Genomic DNA, 13796 nt, shown 5'->3' on the forward strand with positions numbered 1-13796 from the left:
GGGAAATGATGGCTCCCCAAGCAGCCATTCGGGGAAGGTCGCTGCTTGCTTACATGGAACAGCTACCTGCCATTAGCACTGAACCATTCAAGCAGGGACACTGATCAACAAACCAGTGCCTACAAGATACCAGTTCCAGCTGCAGGCCTTCCTTTATTCTAGCAAGATAATTACTGGACTTCAAAAGTCAGCCATACTACTCATTCATCAGCTGGCCTGTTAATATCACATATATGTGTCTTATTCATAGGGATGGAAGAGAAATCCACAATGGATTCAAATGGATTAGGATTTCTATGAATCTGACTTGTGGCCTCTGCAGAGGACGGGCTTTTTCCAAGTTACACAGATTCCGTGGACTTACAGACATGCCATTTGTTTTTGTTTTTACTGGGGTGTGTGGGGGTGCTAATGTGCATTAGCACAAGTGAAATGAAATCCATATACATCTCTAAAAGGAAAATAATCTGATTCCATCAATGAGCTGAGATGGAATGAAAGACACCTGTCAATCTGTGAAGCACAGGTGGAATAGATTTAACAAAATCCATACATCCCCAAGTTACTCATTCATGAATGTGGCACATCCATACATGTCTGTACGACAGAACAAAATGAAAACAGAAAAGCTATTCCTGAAGCCACAAGGAATATCAAAGAAGAACAAAGGCACAGGTAACAAAGGGCTTATTCAAAAGCAACTCTTAATCAGGGCAAAACATCCAATACACTGAGGAAGAAAGTACTTCAGATGAAGCTGCCCAGGATAAAAACAAACTCAAAGGTAGTTGTTAGTGTTCAAAACCAGTAAGGAGGTCATTCAACACTTGTACGTTCAATTCAATTCAAGAAGCCATTGTTAATCTATAAAGTCCTTCATGGCTTTGGGCCCTCAGTATCAGAAGAACTGTCTTTTCCTTTACATGCTTGTCCATAACTTGGTATCATCATCTGAGGCTCTGCTCCATGAACCCCACAGTCTGAAACTCAGTGGATAGTTAGTTGCAAGGAGGCCTTTTCTGTGGTAGCCTCCAAATTGTGGAATGCCTTCTCTAGAGAGATTCATTTGGCACCTCATCAGATTTATTAATCAGTTGACCATAATTCGGACAACAGAACAAACAGAAAAAGCTATGTTCAGAGTTTGAGTACAGCTTAGTTTGCCATCCTTAGAGTTCTGGCGTTGATAACAATGTTCAAAAACTTAGCAATAATTAAAGTTATCTTGGCATTAGAGCCATTGAAACAGAAAACAAGCAGAAATCCATCAGAGCATCCAGGAAATAACACAAAATGAGGATGTAGTAATGCTTCCCTAGTTCCTTTATAGAAATTGCAGTAGAACAATACATGAGAAAAACTTCTACATTGGCACCTATTCTGTTGGCTATTCGACACCAAGCAAAGTTTTTTTTTATTCTCCCAGCCCTTCAAAAAGAATGTTTAACTGCATCTTTCTTTTACTTTTAATATGTTTTCAAATCTTTCTCTGTTTCTTAGCTGCTTGGTTATTTATCTTTTAAATTACTCTGAATTACTGTTGCTGCTTTTAAAACAATTATTTTGATGTGTTTTATCATTGGTTGTATTGCATCTGCATTTCTTATGAATGCTGCTCTGAGAGCTTTGGCAACAGGGTGACTCATAAATTGAATGAATGAATCCTTATGATGGTAAGAGCTAGAATTGTAAGGATGGCTCTCAAGATGTGGGTTAAGTTTTAAAAGCACTGACCGACTTATTTTCTGTCTGGGCTGACTGTGCACTCATGGCCAAGTGGTTATCTTTAGGGATGTGCTCCGCTCCGCTTAGAATCGGAGAATCAGAAGCGAATTGGCCTCCTCCGCCTTGCCCAGAGGCGGAGTAGAAGTGAACCGGGGACCCTTAGAAGCATGGCGAAGAGAAGCGGCCATAGGAGAAGCGCTTCTCTTTTCGCGGAGCGATCCACCCACCATTTTGGATAATTTCGCCCATAGGATTGCATTGCGGAAAAGATTAAGGCATAACTGTGTTGTTTTTAAAGCTATCTTTCTGAAATTTCTTGTGCTTAGAGAGTTGTGGCTGGGGGTAATTTTGAGCCTACTTTCAGCACTCTGCGTGGTGCGGTTCGCTTGCTATATTTTTTTTAAGAATTGGGTAAAAAAAGCGGGAGAGGTACCTTTTTGAAGTGCTGAGAGGCAGATTCAACTCCCAGTCATGATCACATGATCCCAAAGTTGGAGGAGGGGATAGGCAAAACAGGATACTTAGTAACTTGGGATACTGGGAAACTTCTCTTTCTTAGTCTGAACGGACTTTTCCCAGTGTTTTTTAAAACAGCAGCCCCACCAAATGCACAAACACAACCTGAAATCATATACTAAGCAAATAAATAACAGATAGGAAACACAGCACTGCTACCCAAACTAACCTTGGGGAACAACTGAATAGATGTGGTGCAAGGGGATGAGGTCCCCTAGGGCATGTGGATGTGCCCAGTGCACACACTCTCCCAGCCTTGGAGGGTCATCAGAGCCCTCCAAAGAGTAACCAGTGGAGACTAATGCCTGTCATGAGTTGAAGTGACAGGTAGCGTCTTAAGACTGGTTCTTACTTAGGGCCAGTCAAAAATTGGCATATCCCCCTCCCCCTTGTTGCCTAAATGGCAGAAAGAGGTTCGTTCCCCTGGAGGACTGTGCCAATTTTATCCTTCAGGGTGGAATCAGATTCGCAGATCTTCAGCGGATGCAACCCAACTTTTATTTCTCGAGAAAGACTAGACAACCAACAAGCTAGCGCCCTGTAGGGTCTGGCGTCGAACAATCTAAAGGTAATTCCTTATATTAACATACAAACAATGGGGATGAGTCACAATCATGTGAGGTTACTTCAGAGTCAAAGTTCAAATGCCACATTGCTGTTTCTGGGCAGAGTTTGCACTCAGAACATAAACTTTTGCTCCCAGCCTACTATCTTAGGCACGGATATGTATTCAGGGTCTTGTGATTAGCTAATTCAAGCAGGCATTTTGCAATTTATTCTACACCCTGGGCACATCCACTTTCCTCTTACTGGTAAAAGACAGACATAGCCTTTTTAAAAAAATTCTTCTTGTTGTTTATTCATCAACCATGCTGCTTTGAATTCCATCCCTCCTTTGTTTATTTATTTATTTATTTATTTATTCCATTTTATATTTACACCCCATAGCCCAAGCTCTCCTGGCTTTTCCTCTTCAGTGAAGTCAGGCAGGCTTTCATTGTGGTTCAACTCCTTGTTGTTGTTGTTGTTGTTGTTATTGCTATTAATATTAATTGGTATTGCTATTATTAACGTTACTATTGTTGTTGTTGTTGTTTAATAATGGCTGTGATCACAGTGCAATCAATCAACTCTGAAGCAAGGATCACAAAGCTTTACTCTTAGCCTCCTAGCCTCCTAGTTATGGGATGCAAAAGAAAAGGCATCTCTCTGTGCTGCTCCCGCCTCACAGGGATGGTTTGCATTACTGGCTTTGAAACTATCCTTGGCTCACTTCCTTGTGCCCCCAGAAATGTCTGCTGCCTGCCTGCCTTCCCCCCGGGGTGCTGCTGTGGTGGGGCATCTGCCGGGACTGACTCCCCCATACTAGATCTATGGCATATCTCTGCCTGGCTCTCTGCCCGCCTGTCCTCCTCCTCTGTGACCACCCCGCAGGGATGGTTTGCAATGCGTTACTGCTGGCTTAGAAAGAAACAAGCCATCCTTTGCTCACTCCTTGCGCCCACTTCGCAGGGTTGGTTTGCAATGCGTTACTGCTGGCTTAGAAAGAAACAAGCCATCCTTGGCTCACTCCTTGAGCCCACCTCGCAGGGTTGGTTTGCAATGCGTTACTGCTGGCTTAGAAAGAAACAAGCCATCCTTTGCTCACTCCTTACGCCCACTTCGCAGGGTTGGTTTGCAATGCGTTACTGCTGGCTTAGAAAGAAACAAGCCATCCTTTGCTCACTCCTTGAGCCCGCCTCGCAGGGTTGGTTTGCAATGCGTTACTGCTGGCTTAGAAAGAAACAAGCCATCCTTGCCGCACTTCCTTGTGCCCCCAGGAATGTCTGCTGCCTGCCTGCCTTCCCTCCCTCCTCCCCTGCCCGCCTCGCAGGGATGGTTTGTGTGTGTCTTGCTTTGACTCAGGGGATAAGTCCTTCCTGCTCTCACTTAGACTTTTTGAAGTTCCAAATAAATTTTTCAAGTGTGGAAGAAGATTCATATTTAGGTTTATCTACTCCCCAATTCATGGCATGTTGGGATTTCCTTTGAAATGGCCCCATTGAGCTGTCTGCAGCTTTAAATCCCTGAGATACTGGGGTTTCCGATTTTCAAAAATTCCCAAAAAATCAGGGGAGGCTTGGATTGGCTTGAGTCTTGGCATGCATGTATATATGTGCATGAGGTGTCATGGTACCGAATTTGAGGTTTCTAACTTTAACAGAAAAAATGTTGTAGGGTTTTTTGGATTTCAATGCAAGCCTATGGGGGGGAAGCGGAGCTCCGATCCGGATCCGGATCTTCGCAGCGAACCGGAGCGGACTATAGGCGGAGCGGAGCGGACCCGATCCAGAAGTTGTGGATCTGGAAGAGAAGCGGATCGGGGGGGGTCCTTGCACACTCCTAGTTATCTTAGTACTCTATCATGATTCAGTCCCTTGTTTGATGGTTTGCGGTGATGTGCTGAACTGTTATCATCTGTATATGTGGTGAAATGCATCTCATCTAAGTATCCATCAAAGGAACATTTGGGGGTGCTCTTCGATCCAGAACTGTCACTTGAGGCACAGGTGAACTCAGTGGCAAAGAGCACCTTTTATCAGCTTAGGCTGATATACCAACTGCGCCCTTATCTGGACAGTGATAGCCTAGCTACAGTTATCCATGCTCTGATTACCTCTCGTTTGGATTACTGCAATGCGTTATACGTGGGGCTGCCTTTGAAAACGGTCCGGAAGCTTCAGCTGGTACAAAACAGGGCAGCCCGTTTACTAACAGGGACTGGCTGGCGAGATCACATTACGCCAGTCCTTTTACAACTTCATTGGCTGCCAGTCCAGGTCCGGGCCCGATTCAAAGTGCTGGTATTGACATTTAAAGCCCTAAACGGTTTGGGGCCAGGTTATTTGAAGGAACGCCTCCTCCCATATGTACCTACCCGGACCTTAAGATCATCTACAGGGGCCCTTCTCCGTGAGCCCCTGCCAAAGGAAGTGAGGCAGGTGGCTACTAGGAGGAGGGCTTTCTCCGCTGTGGCACCCCGGTTGTGGAATGAGCTCCCCAGAGAGGTCCGCCTGGCACCTACACTGTACTCCTTTCGTCGCCAGCTGAAGACCTTTTTATTCACTCAGTATTTTAACACTTAATTTTAACTTAAATTTAAATTATACTGTTTTAACTCTGTATTTTAACCTTATATCAATTTTGCTGCGTGGTTTTATCCTGGTTGTGCTTTTTATATTGTATTTTGTATTTGTATTTTTAACTTGTTGGTTGTTTTATGATGATTTTAATTTTTGTGAACCGCCCAGAGAGCTTCGGCTATTGGGCGGTATAAAAATGTAATAAATAAATAAATAAATAAATAAATTGTCTGGACAGAAATTGAAGTAACTGATTGGATGGATAATACCAAAACACAGACCAAGTCTGGGATCATTCAAGGATCATTGGCAGCAGAGGGTTGTTCGTAAACGCATAATTCTTCAATAGATGGCCAGAGCCTTACTTGTCTGGGAAAGTGTGTGTTGGTGGCTGTGTTACACAATGTCCCTGTTTCACAAGCAGAAGTACATCCGAACTGAGACTGGTACACATCCCAGCCTGGAAGTTTGGGGAAGTATGAGGAAAATGGAATTGAGTTCACATAAACAGAACAGAATCAGTGGTTTCCTAGAAGGGAAACAGGGTACTTTGAGCTCTCTCCCATTTTTCATATCTCCTTTATTGAAGAGAAGGAAAAGAGCAGAGGCATTTATGAGCTGGCTGTCTTCCAGGCAGAACAGGTTTTTCTTGCTAAAACTGTATAACAACAAGGAACCGATTACATGGGCCCTTATGATATCGGCATTGCGAAGGTGAGGCTGTTGACAATGTTTCCATAGTTGGAGGCTGACTTGGTATCAGCACTGCAATCAGAAGGGTGTGAATAAAGTCCTGAGACATTAAAAGGGATTGCATAATTTTGTAAAGCCCTCAAAAATCACAGGAGCTAGGATGCTGTATACCTCACATTTCTAAGATAGCACGAGATGCAAGGATTTATTTTTTATATATGAAATGTATACAGACTGTACAGAAAATCTGAAACATGTCTAAAGAATTAACATTGGTCATCTTTCAATATGTATATATCATACTGTCAAATATTTCACAAATGAAAATTGGCTCACACAGGGCTATGTCCTGTCAGAGGCCTAATCTACACCAAGCAGGAGATTGCAGTATGAAAGCAGTATATAAAAAGCAGGAGCCACACTACTGCTTTATAGTGGTATTGAAGTGCACTGACAACTGTTGGGGCCCATTGACACATACTGTATCCTGCTTTCATAGCGCTATATCCTGCTTGGTGAAGATTAGGCCTTGGAGATTGTACCCTCTGTCATTGGTTGCTGCTCTAAAATTAGCCTTCCTCCCCTTGAAATTGCCTCTGCCACCTTTTGCCATTACAGGCATGGGGCCAACATTAAGTACCATACAGAACAGAATAATTACTAGTCAAGTCTACAATGAGAGTGGATCTATCCATCGTGAGGTAGTGTAGCCAGTTATGTCTGTCCGGGATTTCTGTGGTTGGTTAAAACATTTCATGTGAGTGACTCTTTGGTTACAATAAATGCCAACAAAGTGGGGCATGAAGAAGGTGTTGGAATGAGCAGCACATTTGTCTGCACTTGTAACTTACATGTCATAATATACTTGGAAAACCAGGACACATGTTTGAAATTTGGTACTGAATTCAGGAATTCCACACAGTCGTTTACTATTAACTCTGAAAGGAAGTACAACCTTTTTCTTCTAGCTAGATGGTATGGATATACTACAATATCACAAACAAACCCAAGTAAGTACTGCATGAAAATGATCTGTTTGGTGTCCAGTATTGATCTTTCTTTCTTAGAGGTTTCCTTTGGGTTATTCAAATGATTGAAGTTTCTCTTTTAAAAAAATATGTTCATGAAGCTCCAAAGATTTTTACTTTTCTTTTTTAATCAGTTCCAATGTGTGGTAGGATTCATTTAAATTCAGATAACCCCTGAGTGCAGATTACCCTCTTCCCCTTCACTTACATTGATTACTGAATGTAAGAAATTTAGGCCCAAATTTGCAGGCGGCGGGAGGTTTATTTTATTTATTTATTTAATTACATTTATATACCGCCCCACAGCCGAAGCTCTCTGGGCGGTTTACAACATTTAAAAATAGTAAACATTAAAAGTATACAATTTAAAACACACACACACACACACACACACACACACACACACACATAAAAACAGTATAAAAACAACAGTATCCATTTAAAAACAACAATTGTGGGGTCCATTAAAAACAAACTTAACGTTGTTAAATGCTGCTAAAATGCTGTTAAAAATGCCTGGGAGAAGAGAAAAGTCTTGACCTGGCGCCGAAAAGATAACAATGTTGGCGCCAGGCGAGCCTCATTGGGGAGATCATTCCACAGTCGGGGGGCCACCACTGAAAAGGCCCTCTCCCTTGTTGCCATCCTCCGAGCTTCCCTTGGAGTAGGCACTCGGAGGAGGACCTTAGATGTTGAGCGCAGTGTACGGGTAGGTTCATGTCGGGAGAGGCGTTCCATCAGGTATTGTGGTTGAAGGTTGAAGAAGAAATATATACTGTCCCTCTTGCTGTTTGGGCAACATAAGAAACTTTTTCCTTTCAAATGTTGCTGTAAATCCTATTCACATATCCTTCCTGTCTTTTGCCATGATCAGGTTCCGCTTCCGCAAAGTCTGACTGTAGCTTTCAACTGCACAGGCCATTCTGATCTGTTCATCTCTCGGTTACTCTCCCTGAACCTTTGTCCAGTTTCTTTAGGTTTGACAAATGGGTTGGATCTAGATTTAGGGGCATGCAAGGCTGGCGCAAGTGGACTTTCCCACCTTCTAATCTCCACAGTAGCCCCTGAAAATAATGTTACTGTGTTGAAGGCCTGTTTAGTAGTAGTTGCTTGGTGACAATTTCTGAAGAAGGAGAGGCAGTCATTATTAATATTTATAGATTGTTCCTGGATCAGGTAAATTCAATTTCGATTGGTCTCGGACTCTGATTAGCTGGAGATTCTAGCTATGTGGGAAAGGATAGTTGGGAAACGACAATGAAGAAGTTGTCAGCTAGAGACTCTGTTAGTCAGTTGGTGGTCAGTCAGAGAGAGAGTCTGGGGGTTGGTTGGTGTGTGACAGAATGACTAGGGAAAGGCTGAGAAGGTGGAATGCTAAAGCCTAAATATTATGCTATTCCTTCTCTGTGGGATAATCATACAGGGCTGATGAAGATCAGGAGAAGAAGGCAGGTGGTTGTGTTACGTCAGGAGGCTTTCTTAAGATCTTGCCTGAAGAAGGTTGCAAAAGCAGGAAGTAAAAACCCAGATAAACTGTCTGAGCAGCCAATACTACAACAGGAAAAACTTTTGGATCAGAAGAAGACTGAGCCAAAGAAACGGACTTGTTGTGAGTGTATTTGACTGGGGTGGAGGTTTAAGGAATTTGGTTTGAGATAAAAGAAGTCAGTAAGAGACTTGTATTAGGAACAGTGTGACTTGAGTTTCTAAAAATTGTCGGTACGCGTTCCTTTGGAAACCCCCAAGTAAATATTGGTATCCCCTTATGTACAAAATATCCCTTTAATAAACCAACTTGTTTAACAGTTCTTCTTGTCTGTAATGGTGGTGTCCATCTTATAGCCAAGCCACTTAAACAAAGCTTCTAGGAGATTTTAAAGTATCTGATGGCAGCAGGAAAGGGCGAGCTTGTGGAATTCTGCGTTGTATTCGCAGAGAGTTCCTTAGGCCCTGAAATAAAAGCATTTGCTAAGAAAAATAAGGAGGCCTATGGGTGGGATTCCCTAGTGAACAAGCAGTATCCCCATAAACACCCATCACCCTTGATCATTGGCCATGCTTGGCTAGGACTGATGGGATTTGTAGTCTAAAACATCCGGACGGCACCACATTGGGGAAGGCTGACCAATTGCTATGAAATAGTTAAAGTGAACTTGGGTATAAAGATGTTGCTTCCATCTTTGTATCATATAGAATTTGTTTGCTCATGCTCTCTTGTGACAGATATATGCAAAATCACTTTGATTATTCATCATAAAATATCATGGGAGTTGTGTAAGTTGAACAGTCCACATTTCACAAGGGCTATATTCTGATAAATCTGGATGTTTCAGAGATGAGAGTTGGTTGGCTCCATTTGCAAATATTCAGGCTCTTTAAGGATTACAAATATGACATGGTATTTCCTGCCATATCATTCAAGCAGACTTTAATTATACCATTAGCTATTAGCTATTTCTCTGTTAATGTGACTAAGGGTGTCATCAGACAGGGGGAAATCGTATTTCCCTACCATCGCTTTTCTCTCCCACAATAGAGACAAGCAGTTTTCTCTTTCTTTACGCGGGGACGAAAGAGGAAGCAAACAACGAACACATGGCCCATTTAGTGGGCATTTTTATCCTGCTGCTTCTCCTGCACACAATGAGTCACAGGGCGGCACATTTGCTACAGCTGAAAAAGTTGGATTTTCTGGGTCTTTTTTTTGCAATGGGAAAATGAGCAGAAGAGGCGGGAGATGTGTGGGAGATGGATGGCATCGTGAAAAGGACCCGCAAAAATCTGTGAGTGCCCAGCAACAAGCGCGCTATAAAACACTCAGCTGATGATGCTCCCTGAGGGGGGAAATTCTGGTAAACGTTGAGCATATCCCATGTGTTTATTTCATACTGTATGTCATAACGTTATGGGACAGTATATAAATGTAATAAATAATAATAATTCTTAGCCCACCTGGGCTGAATGTGGGTTGTTGATGAACTGTAGGTTGTTGTTGAAATGTGGTGTATTGTGTTGTCTGAACCCATCTGCAATAACAAACCATGGTTTGTTAACCACAAACAACCCCAGCTCACAACACAACAACAAACCATGGGTTTTTTTCATGGGTTGTTCATGGTTAATAAATCATGGTTTACTAGAGTGGCTGGGTTCAGACAACATGATAACCCATGTTTCAACAACAACCCATACTCTACTTGAGTATGTAGATTATGATGTTGTCCTAATCCAGCCAATGATACCATGTCTAATTAATTTGCAAACATATCAAAACCTTTGTAATCACAAAGAACCCTTTGTATCATTATTTTTAATTTCTTTTGCCTTTTTGTAAACTTGTTACTGTTGTATACCATATTAAATACAATTAGAAAAAGCAGGTTAGAAAAAGCAGGTTTGGCCATGCAGGTGCCATACTAATCTTATTCCAATTTTGGTATATGTGCTGTTTAGGCTCTCAAGAGGTTACAAAAAAACCCTATCAGACCATCATTCTATAAGAACAAATTATGAAACCTCTGTGTAAATAAGTCAACAAAGAAAACCGAGTCACGAGGATATAGATACCATGAATATGCTCTCAAATATTGCAAGTGCCTAGGCATCCCACACAAACAAATCTACATAATTAGAATCCGTAGACATCCACCAACTTGGATCTTCACACAGATCAGTCTGCCAAGAATTTTATCTGTCATCTTATCTCTGCACTTCTTGGTTGTGTGCATCGCAGAGAGAGGGAAGAATAGCAGAGAACCACCTGGAGAACAGTTTGAATAGGGATTCCACAGCATTGATGCAAACTGAATTTAGAATGGTAAGTAGCTGATAATACACACACACACATGCAAATTCTCAGAGCAATGAATTTAATGTGAGAAAGCAAGATGGGCTAATGGCTGTAAAAAGAATGGAAATGTATCTGGGAAACAAGGTCTTATTATCCATCCCATTATTTGGAATGAAGGGTAGTATTCTCTTAAAGGCATTTCTAAATTGCTCCTGAAGGAAATGTCAGACAAGACAAATTCCTAGTGGGAGAAGCATCTCCACAATCTGGAGGCCAGAAGTCTCAACTGTGTATTTGATCCTGGCTGCTCAGACTTCTGATTGCTTTGTTGGGTTTCACAAGTCCAAAGGCATTTGCCACACCATGGGCAGAGGCTGGGTGCTAATCCCCTCCATCATCAGTGATGGGATGGGTGCTGGTTAGAATGGCACTCTAAATTAGGTTTATTGGTGGATCGAGTTAATGTACGGGGGGGGGATCTACACTACTGCTTTTAAAGCGCTTTAAAGCGCTTTGAAAACGTTTTGAAAACTGTATATGCAGTGTGTCCTGAGCCCCAACAGTTGTCAGAACTGTTATAAAGCGCTTTAAAGCGCTTTAAAGCAGTAGTGTAGATCCCCCCTGTCACCTTTTAGAACATGGCAATCAAAGCTGTAATCCCATATCTACTTACCTGAGAGTAAGCCCCATTTAACTCAACAGGACTTACTTCAGCTATGTATACGATTGCACTGTATTGAAAGTAATGTTAAGATGCATATTACTAGAACAGCTGCCAGAAAACACATACAAAACATTATCCAGAGAAAGATAGTACTGTTTAAGCCCCATTGAAATCCCAATGCTATTTAATATTTACATGAAACCGCTGGGAGAGATCATCCGGAGGCATGGGGTGGGGTGCTATCAGTATGCTGATGACACCCAAATAGATTTCTCTATGCCTTCGACAACAGCGTCAGCTAAGGACAGTGTGTCTCCTCTGAATGAATGCTTGGAGGCGGTAATGGGCTGGATGAGGAAAAACAAACTGAAGCTGACTCCAGAAAAGACGGAGGTGCTTGCTGTCAAAGGCCACAACCTTTGACAGCAACTTTGACACACAACTTTGGAGGTGTGTCAACCGGTTCTGGATGGGGTTACATTTCCCCTGAAAGACTGTGTCCATAGCTTGGGGGGTCCTTCTGGATCCATCGCTCCAAATGACAGCCGAGATAGATGCGACGGCCAGGAGTGCCTACTATCAGCTTCGGCTGATACGCCAGCTACGCCCCTTCCTCGAGTTGGAAGACCTAAGACGGTAGTGCAAACGCTAGTAACTTCAAGGCTCAACTTCTGCAATGTGCTCTACATAGGGCTACTTTTGTGCCTAGTCCGGAAATTTAAACTAGTTCAAAATATGGCAGCCAGGCTGGTCACTGGTACACCTAGGGGTGTCCACATTACACCAGTTTTAAAATCTCTTTACTGGCTGCTGATTAGTTTCCGGGCGAAGTATAAAGTGTTGGTTATCACCCTTAAAGCACTACATAGTTTGGGTCCAGGCTACCTGCGGGATCGCCTTCTCCCGTACAATCTGCCCCGCACACTCAGGTCCTCTGAGAAGAATCTACTTCAGCTAGCAAAAACCAGATTAACAACTGTTACCCAGAGGACCTTCTCTTTTGCTGCTCCCTGACTGTGGAATAGCCTGCCGGAGGAGATTCGTCAACTTAACAGTCTACTAGCATTCAAGAAAGCTATAAAGACAGATTTATAGCAGGCCTATCCAGTGGAATTTTAAGATGTTTTAAAAATGTTTTTAGGATGTTTTTAACAATGTATATTACGTTTTAATTGAGTATTATGTAATTTATCATTTATTGTTGTTCCCTGCCTCGATCAGAATGGAGAGGCGGGCAAGAAATAAATTATTATTATTATTATTATTTATTATTATTATTATTATTATTATTATTATTATTATTATTATTATTATTCAAAGTTAGTCTCAACTAACTTAAAGTTCCACTTGTTTGAGTGGGACTTAAGGGCAGCTAAAATGAGGCCACACCATTTCAGCCGCTCATTTAGGCAAAACGAAGCAATAATATTGCTTAGGTATGCTTAACAGGTATATTTATATTTATTATAGGTTTCTGTAATTTGGATTGCTGCTCTTCTCCTCCTTGGCACAGCAGAAGGTGAGACAATATTGTTATGCTTTGTATCTTTCCAGAGAACATTTTCAAGTTTAAGACTGTATAAGCAAATAGGTACAGCTAATGTAATGTCATCATCATATTTTTAGTATGTTTTTAGGATGCATTTAGGATGTTTTTAAACAGTGTATACTACGTTTTTAATCAGTATTTTATGTATTTTCTGCTTGTTGTTGTTTCCCGCCTCGATCCAATCGGAGAGGCAGGTAAGAAATATATTATTATTATTATTATTACTATTATTATTCATGCATCTTTCTTTTTAATACAAGTGATCTTAAATTCCTCCTTTGGAAGGATATTTCCTTATTGTCTAGATTTTGAACAGGATAGTTTCTCAATTTTTTAGAAAACCCCAAATCATCTTCTAGACTTGTATTCAGTGATGTTCTCCTTCCTTGCCCCACTATGTGATATTTGTGTGATTTTCTTAAAGAACACCAATGTTTTTAAGTGTAGAATGATTCTTTGCCCTGTCAGAATTAAAAATTCTAGTGTTCCAGAGCTTTCTCATTGCCGCCTGGAGATAAGCCTTCCCGCGCCTGGTGCTCTCCCCCTCTGTTGGGCTACAGTGCCAATGATCCCCCGTCAGCATGGCTTTTTCATGTTGAGGAAGGCTGTGGATGATGTAGTTAGAATTCAGATATACTCATAATGGGATGGATCCAGGCATAATCATGCTAAGAGCAGACCTGTTGAAATCAAACTTAACATTTCTCCC

Source organism: Elgaria multicarinata, chromosome 8 (genome assembly GCF_023053635.1).
Source record: "Elgaria multicarinata webbii isolate HBS135686 ecotype San Diego chromosome 8, rElgMul1.1.pri, whole genome shotgun sequence".
Taxonomy (NCBI): Eukaryota; Metazoa; Chordata; class Lepidosauria; order Squamata; family Anguidae; genus Elgaria; species Elgaria multicarinata.